We start from the raw sequence: 9,344 nt of genomic DNA on the forward strand, positions 1-9,344 counted from the left end.
TTAAACTTCTGTTTGATTCCTGACTCTCCCATCTCTAGCCTGCTCTGTTAGGTCTTGGCCATCCACAGGTTAGAGACTGGTTCCATCTGGTTGACAGACCCCACATATAGATCCAGCTGTATCCCACAATGGAATGTCTTTTGAAACTCCCAACAGGTGAAGACCATATATGTGTGTTTTTATCTGCTGTGTCCTGAGGATGGATAGAGATGGAGGTTGTAGGGAGGTGGGGTGGTGGAGGAGAGGGGTATGAGGGTATTCCCTCCAGCTCCAGTCAGTAGCCATAGTAACTAACATTACTCTCTGAATTTCAGGTGTTACTGGAATCACTCCCTGTGTGTTGACCCAAAAGGATGGATCCAGGTAGGGAACCAGTCTGGGTGGTTGTGGAATGAAGTGAAGGCTAAAAAGCTTAAGGGTAGATTGAAGTGGGATTGGGGGTTAAAGGGAGAAGAGTGAACCAATCTGCCATATTACTTAGCAATGATTACCACAATCAGGAAGGCAAGACTCGAGCCTTAGGAACAGGAAGACAGCAGCTGCTGTTAATATTGCTAATGAGGGCTCCAGCCTGCTTCCCATTTTGAGACCACCTGAAGATTAGCACATAAAAGCAGAAAAAAGTCAAGCCTCTGGGCTGGTATTTTTAAACTGACCCTTATACTGTGATTGTAGGGGATTTCTTTGCGGCAGAGTACTGGGACGTGTCTGGTTTCATGTTCCCCTTTTATTGTGTGTATTCTTGGGAAAAGTCTTCTGTACTGGGCTGTGCTCCAAGCTGCCTGGGATCTTAGGAAGAATATATTGCAGGGCTAGGTCATACAGACAGTGACACCTGCAGGCTTTGACAATACCTAAATCCTTCCCTGTTCTTTTGAGTGTTTTTTGTCAGAGGTCCCCAAACCCTCATAACTCATGGAACATACATCATGTTAGCATATAGCTTTTTCTTTTGGGAACCGTGGAAGGGGAGATACAAACCAATATTAATGCCTTACTTTCTCACAGTGTTTGGTGCTTTTCAATGTGCTTTCATGTTTATTGTTTCATTTGACCCTCATAACAACCCCATGAAGTGGACAGGGCAGGTATTATTATCCCCTTTTAACAGATGTAGAAACTGAAGCTTCCAGAAAATGGCATAATAGTACTTGTAATACCTACCCCCACAGAGCTGTTATAAGGATAGGGATGGAACAAGTTATTTCATTGGTATAAGGAACACCTGGGTGAGGGAAGGTGTTCCCTCTATCAATTAGATCTGCAACTTCTTTGTAACTTGGAGTCTTAGGGAGTCTCCTGGGAAACTGAGAGGTTAAGTGATCTGCCTAAGGTCACACAGCTTGCATCGGAGGCTGGACTTGAACCCAGGTTTTTCCAGCTCCAAGGGCAGCTTTCTATCCTCTCCTCCCACCATACCACATTGCCTATATTATCTTATTGAAATATTCCAAAAGTAGTAATTAGAAGGGAAAAGAATAACAGAAATGCCTAGTGTAGTATCTTACAAGACTAACAGCCTCTGAAAAGTTAAATAAGTCTCATCCTCCCATATGCTAAGCTATTCAGGAGCTCTGTGAGAAAACTAGCCCTCTCCTTATCTTGGAAAGAAGTGATCTAGTATTATTATGTGTATTAAGAACCTATAACAATCATAGTTGACATCCCCAAAGATTTGCAGAATTATCACTTTGCATACATTAACTCTTTTGTTCCTTACAATAACCTGGCAGTAATGTTATTACGCCCACTTTAAAGTTGAGGAAACTGAGGCTGAGAGATTAAGTGACTTTCCTGGGGTCATACAGCTAGCAAGTGCTTTAATTCCAGAACCTTCTTAAACTAACCTTTTTGTACCATGGTTATAAGATATTTCTTTGTGGTATCAAACCCAGGTTTTCTTGACTCCAAGTCAGGAATCTCTAATCATTACAGCACACTGCCTCAGTATTATGTTTCTGAGTTGTACAATGGGGCTTTTAGAAAGGTGAGCAGAGAGACAATTTGTTTATCAGTCAGTCTCTCCAGCTCTTTGAATAGACCAAGAGTTAAAACCCATAGGCAGCCTAAGGGGGCAGGGAAGGGAGGAAACATTGAAACAAGAAAAGGGGGCTGTGGAAGGAAGCTCTTTGCAAAGAAGAGGACAGCTTATAGAGCTTTAAAAAGGCACAACCGTTTATTAGAGCTACATGGGCTGGACCCCAGCAGGACCAAGATGCTAACTAGGGATGGGAAAGCTGGAGTTTGCCTAAGGGAAGCCTGCCTCTACCTCTGCCTAGGAAGTATTGATCAATGCAAGCAACATTTATTAAGCACCTGCTGTTTGCAAGGCACCCATACCAGAACTAGGAATACAAAGACAAAAATAAAACAGGAAAGATAGATAGATCAGGTCAGACAGGGGGAAACTGAGAAATATCTATAGACCTTTGTAATTCAACCATTATTTTGCATCAATTATTTTTCCTAATTCCTTAGTAAAGCCTTTTCATCTTGCTATTGTCTCCGTAGAATTAAGGTTTGTCAAAAAGGGTCCAAGGAATTATGGGAACCATTCAGCTCTCCTTAGGGTTAGTCTGTTGGCAGTGGAACAGAGAGAAGCAATGAACCCTTTGGGAAATGGGCTTTAGGATTCAGATTTGGGCCTTTGGCCTTCTAAGGACATTTTCTGATAGCCCTAAACCAAGGGAGAGTTAGGCTAATTGGACTTCTGTTGGGCAGGTGGGTGGCAGGGAAGATCAGTACTGGTCCTAAAGAATGGACAGCTACTTTTCACTTGTATAGGATTATTGAAATAATGACCAATGTTTTTCTTTTTTCCTTCCTCACCCACAGGTCCAAAGGTAAGAAATTTCCCCCCTCTCTTCCTAAGGCTCTTTCCCCCTCTTCCTTTCTCTGTGCCCCACCCCCCATTCCCAGTTACCTCAAGCCTCCCAGCCAGATCCTCAAGGAGCCACCCATCAGCCTCCTCAGAATGGAAGGACAGAGGGGAAGATGTGTAACCTCCCCAGGATATCTTCAGTCCTCATTCCTCTCCACCTGCCCCTCCCTGCTTAGCCTTTTCAGCAGCAATCTTCTTGGCTATTTCTCCTCTTTTCCCATCTGTTTTGCTCATTCCCTCACAATATCTTCCCCACCCCCCAACACCATTCCCATCCCCCATCTCTCTCTCCTGCTGCTTGCCCTCCTGTTCCATTCCCCACTCAGTTTCCCTGGCTTCTTTTCCCTCCTCTCTGGCTGCTTCTCTCCCCTCCCCCACAACACACCACTTAAAAAAAACCCAACTAGAGTTGTTCCTGGTGTAGACCTGATTAAGGCAGACCTGTGAGATTGCAATCACGCCCACCTCCCTCTCTGCTCAGCATGCCCAGGCCCTCAGCCAGCTGCTCCCTGCCAAATACAGAGACCTGGGAATCTGATTCTATTCCAGCATGCTGCGGGTGGAAGGGACAGCAGATTGGGAAGCAGCAGATTCAGAGGAATGATGGAGAAAAAGCCTTGCTGTGTCCCACTAACCTCCCTGAGACCTAACCACAGTCAGTCTGGGCCCCATAGTGGGTATAAAGTTAAAGGAGGAAGCCGAGTGATGGTTTGACAACTGTCTGCTTCCCTCTATCCTATTCCTAGCCCTCCGATCCTAATACCTGCAAATTGGAACAGAAAAAGTGATTACCCAAACCATAGCAGGACTGCAGCCTAACCCCTGTTCCCCAAGCCATGACCCAGAAGGCTCTACCTGGGGAAGCCAGGCAAGCTGCTGAATAGAGCTTCTGCCTTTACTGGTCTTTACAGCAAGGAAAGAAACTTACCTGATGAGTGTATTTTATTTCATTTTTATTTTCATCAATCCTTTCTATTTTCACATTAGCTTAATTTCCAAATATACCCTACCCACCACCACCATTCCACCTCTTTAAAAAAAAGAAGAAAAAAGAAAGAAAAGAAAAACAATTCAGCAAACTAATGAGCATATGGACGGAGTCTTGACAACACAAATTGTGTTACACACCCATAGTTCCCCACCTCAGGAAAGAAAGACTATTTTTTTTCATCTCTTCTTTGGAGCCAGGCTTAGTCATTATAATTACCAGCATTTGGTTGGCTCATGTATTTTAAGGGTGGTACCATGTAGAAGCAGGATGATTAACTTGATGACCTTTCCAGGTCCCTTCCAATCCTTCATTGCCTGTCCCTACTTGCTGATCACAAGGCTTATAAACATGGGTAGCCAGGTGTGTACGAGACCACACTGCTCCTTACCCTAACCTTTGTTTCTTTCCCTTGACTCTAGCTTCTTCATTTACCTCAACCTCTCAGAAAACTCTCTGCAGGGCCACCCCATGGACCCAGTCTGCCCCAATAAGAACTATCTGATTAATAACCCATAACACTATCAGAGCTCCAAGTACTATATGGTAGCTGCTGGCTGACAATGGAAGGGGAAGGGGAAATAATTGTGTGTATGTGTATGTGTGTGTTACTGATGAGTAAAACTGAGATTTCCCATGAGTCAAAGTCATACGGCAGATTGGAGAACTGCAATCATTTTGACTCCCAACCACAAAACTTCCTGCACTCCCCCTTCTTGACTTCTTTATTCCTCTCAGTGTGCAGAGCCAGAGCCCTGGGTTTTCAGCCCTCTGTGCCAGCTACAGATAAAAGTTATGGGGTTCAGTGAACAGTGAAAATGCTTGGGAGGCTGCTAGGTGATACAATGAACAGAGCACTGGACCTGAAGTCAGGAAGACCTCTCCAGGCTTGTTGTGAACATCAAATGAGATAACATTGGAAAGTGCTTTGCCAATCTTAAAGAGCTACATAAATGTTAGTTATTATTATTATGCTACAAGAACAAGATTTCCTTGGCCACCTCAAATCGGTCCAGAACCCCCTGATAGTGACCAAGAATGCTCTTTCTCCTTCTATGCCTACTATTATGATGTAGCTGGTGGCAAAATGGACAAAGCACCAGGTCTGGAATCAGAAAGATGTGAGTTCAAATCCGGCCTCAGACATTTACTAACTGTATGACCCTGGGCAAGTCATTTAACCCTGTTTGCCTCAGTTTCCTCAACTGTGAAATGGGGCTGATAACAGCACCTACCTCCCAGGGTTGTTGTGAGAGTTAAATGAGACAATATTTGTAAAATGCTTAGGAAAGAGTCTGGCACATAGTAGTTACTACATAAACTTAAGTTCCTTTCCCCTATGCAAGACACTGGGATTCCTGAGATTATGATTTAGGATTATAGGGATAGTTCATCAAATCCAACCTTCAATTTACAGATAAGGAATCTAGTCCAGAAAGAGTAGATGACTTGGTCACACTCACATAGGGATCAAGGAGATGAGTTTGAATTCTGACTGTGTCTCTTTGGCTTCTTACAGGGACACGGCCCCGGTGGAGGGCATCCACCTGGTCATGGCCCTGACAAACACACACCTGGTCCTGGAGGGCACCCCCCTGGAAAGCATACACCTGGTCCTGGAAAGCACACACCAGGTCCTGGAGCTCCTCCTCCAGGGAAACCTCATGGCCCACCTCACTAAGGAAGCAGTGCAAAGAGGAAGGAAGACCAAGGAACTACTTTTGCCAGCCTGGCACAGGGCAATATCACTGATCTATTCTGCTTAATAAACAATCTCTTGGCGGCAAAGGCGTATTATCAAAAGAAGTCTTCTCCTTGGTACACCTGCCCAATATCCCTCCTGGGCCAGGAAGTCTCTCTTATTGCTCTTGAAAAATGTATCAGGGGCACTTGCCCCTGAACTAACTCCCAGTGTTTTTATAAGTCATTCAAACAGCCTTCTTACAAAAAAAAAAATTGTTCGAGTTATAGCTTAAAATACAATTCAGTCTCATTTGCTGCTGAGTTACATGGAATCAATCACTTCCTCTGTCACTGCTGTCACTCTAGTCTAGACTTTATTCAACACATTATTGTCAGATTAACCTTACTAAAACATCACTTTTCATGGGTCATACTCCTCCCCCTTCAAAAGTCTCTATTGGTTTCTACCAATGAAAATACAAACACCTTATCTTTATTTTAAAATTTTAAAAAATGTTTATTGATATCTTTCATTTTTATATTGATGTCCAAATATATTACTTCTTCTCTTCCTAGTGAGTCATGTCTTGAAACAAAGAATGAGAAAGAAAGATAAGTTCAGCAAAACTAACCAGCACTTTTACTCAATCCAATAATATCAGTCAGCTAGTCAATAAATATTTATTAAGTACATTCTATGTACCAGGCATGGTGCTAAATGCTGGGGATACAAATACCAAAAAATCTCAAGGAACCTACAGTCTAATGGGGGAAGAAAAAACACAAAAGGAAGCTGAAAAGGAAGGTGGGAGTGAGGAAGGTACCCAAAGAAGGGGCATGATGGAAAAGTCAGGGAAGTCCCAAGAATGCAGTCAGGTGAGAAATGAGGAGAGAAATATAAACAAATCCCTAGTTTCCCACCTCTGCAAAGAAGAGACAGAGATCAAACACCTTATTCTTAGAGAAAGGATAGATCAGATCATACATATGTCTTGAAACTCTGTAGGGAAAGTGACTGAAAGAAGGATGGGAAACTCTCATAAATGAAAACTTAAACACACAAAAGCAAAGGATTCCAAACAGGGAGAAAACAGGAAGGAAGCTATCTGAAAAAACCAAAGTAGATGCATGAAAAAAAAAAACCTGTTTAGATTTTTTAAAAAATTGACAATAACAATAACACCACATTTAAGCAGTACGTGAAGGTTTGCAAAGTGCTTTACATATGCTTTCTTTTACTCCTCACAACAGCTCTGAGAAGTTGACTTCTATTTAATATCCCCATTTTGCACATTGAAAAACAGACTGAGAGAGGTTAAGTGACTTTGCCCCTGATCACACAGCTACTAAATGTCTAAGATAGGACTCAAATCCACTTCTTCCTGGGCTCTATCCAATACCCACCTGCAAGAGCAGATAATAGGATTAAGTATAAAAGAGTAGCATTGTCCTTTAACCTCTGGAGTGCAAAAGCTCTGAACAAGCTAAAGCTGGTGATGAATGCAAAAGACAACAACCAAAAAAAAAAAAAGCACTCGCAGAAGGTCAAGGAAAAGATCAAAGAAGATATAGCACTGATCCTTGGAGACAATGGGACTGATTATAGATAACTAAGAAAGGGTCAAAGTATCCTACTCTTACTTTGCTTCTATTCTCTTGGAACAGGGATGGATACATGTAAAAAAAATGTTCAGGGAGTTGAAACCCAAGATAAATCAGGAGATCATTTAGTTGTCTTCAATGAGTTTAAGTTACCAGACCCAGATGAACTACATCCTAAGATTCTGAAGAGCTGGAGGATGTGACTTCTGAGCCACTGTTTGAAAACTGGTGTCAAATATGTAAGGAGCTTCAGGACCAGAGTCTGGCAAACGTTGACGTGGCTTTCAAAAAAAGGAAATAGGGTGGAACATTCATTCTACAGACCAATGAGCTTGAAGTCCATTTCTAACAAGTTCCCAGAATACATTAATAAATGGAAGATTGTGAGCATTTAGAAAAGGAAGCAGTGATTACCACGAATCAGCATGGCTTTGTCAAGAACAGGTCATGCCAAAATAACTTCATTTATTTTTTCGATAAGATTACTAGACTAGGAAATCAGATGAATTCTGTAGTTACAAAATATCTGGATTTCAGCAAGAGACTTAGTCTTTTACGCTCTTTTTGTGGTCAAGACACAAAGATGTGTTCTAGATGATAGAACAAAACTGGCTGAATGACTGAACTAAAAGAGTTGTCACTAATAGTGACATGTCAACATAAAGGGAGATTTCTAATCAAATGCCATCAAACATTTTTGTCAACAAATTGAATAAAGATAGCATGGTTATCAAATGTGCTTATGACCTGAAATTAAGGGGGATAGTTAATACACTGAATGACAATCAGAATCCAAAAAGATCTCAACAGGCTAGAATGATGCCTTCAACCTAATCTTTCTGCCTTATCTTCCATGACTCTTCTATGTGCAGAGAGCCACAGGTTCACAAAATCAGAATTGGAAAAGAACTTGGAGGTAATTTAGTCCAACTGGTACCTGAACAAGAAAGAATCCTTCCTACAATTCTAATAACAATTGGCCATCCGGGCACCGTTTGATATGGGAAACCTACTAACTCCTGAGAAAGCCTATTCCACTTTTGGACAGTAGTGATAAAAAGTTTTTATTTGCATTGAACTGGTGTATCATTCTGTAACTTTGCCCTATTGTTCTTGGTTCTGGCCTCTGGAGTCAATCAACATAAATATAACCCTATTTCCACTTGCCAACACCACAACATCTCCCATCTAAGTCTTCTCTTCTTCAGGCTCCAGTCCCTAGAACAACTCCTAGACATAAGGCAGTGGGTTCTTGACAGATGCTTGTTGGATTGAATTGGCTCAATATCCCTAGTTTATTCAATCCATCCTTATAGGGTATAGTCTTTAATCCCCTCACCGTCTTGGTCAATTTCCTTCTCTTCAATGGTCTCAAAATACAGTACCTAAAACTGAGCACAGTATTCCACTTATCTGACCACATATCTGACACATACTTTCTCCTTTGCTCCCCACTTCCATCCCTGTGTCCTTGTGTTGCTGTCCAGAATAAAAGTATTCCACACAAGCCAATTGTCCCCTACTAAAGTGTCCCCATGCACTAAAGTTTTACCTTCCCCAAATAAGAAAGTCCATTCTCTCAGTGCCAGAAACATCCAAGCAGACAATTCTGTTGAGGTGGATGAAAGAATTCATACTTGTTGCTCAGTCATGTCTGACTCTTTGTGACCCCGTGGACCATACCATGCCAATAGGGCCCATGGGTTTTTCTTAGCAAAGATAGTAGTTTGTCATTTCTTTCTCGATGGGACTAAGGCAAACAGAACTTAAGGGATTTGCCCAGGGTCACACAGCTAGTGAGTGTCTGAGGTCAAATTTGAACTCAGATCTTCCTGGCTCCAGGCCCAGCACTCTATCACTGAGCCACCTAGCTGCCTAAGTTGTGACAAATGATATAAAGATTAAAGTGTGCCTTCAGAGGGGGGAGGTGAGCTGCATATGGGGGCAGGGGAGGAAAGAGTGAGAAAGAATGATATTTCTGATCAAGGAAAGAAGAAACCAAGTGCCTTTTTCTTATTTCAGGCCTTCACTTTTCCTCAACCTCCACCCACCTGCCCTGGGCAGTAATATCCCACAGCGATTTGGAATCGCGCTTCGGAAAAGTTTCAGGGAAAGCCAGGTTTTCAGTCTTGAATCTATGATGTTAAGCCCCACAGTTTCACACTCCTACACCCCACAATTGGGGAAGGA

General features: G+C 42.3%; 1 long non-coding RNA gene across 1 annotated transcript; it reads left to right on the forward strand.

Annotated features, from left to right (window-relative positions):
• The first annotated feature begins 339 nt into the window (after window positions 1-339).
• Window positions 340-5,465, forward strand: LOC118828164. The gene is made up of 3 exons (XR_005008936.1): window positions 340-363; window positions 2,836-2,843; window positions 5,389-5,465. It is a non-coding gene; the product is annotated as an uncharacterized LOC118828164 (long non-coding RNA).
• The last annotated feature ends 3,879 nt before the right edge of the window (window positions 5,466-9,344 follow it).

The sequence above is a fragment of the Trichosurus vulpecula genome, chromosome 8 (genome assembly GCF_011100635.1).
Source record: "Trichosurus vulpecula isolate mTriVul1 chromosome 8, mTriVul1.pri, whole genome shotgun sequence".
NCBI classification, from domain to species: domain Eukaryota; kingdom Metazoa; phylum Chordata; class Mammalia; order Diprotodontia; family Phalangeridae; genus Trichosurus; species Trichosurus vulpecula.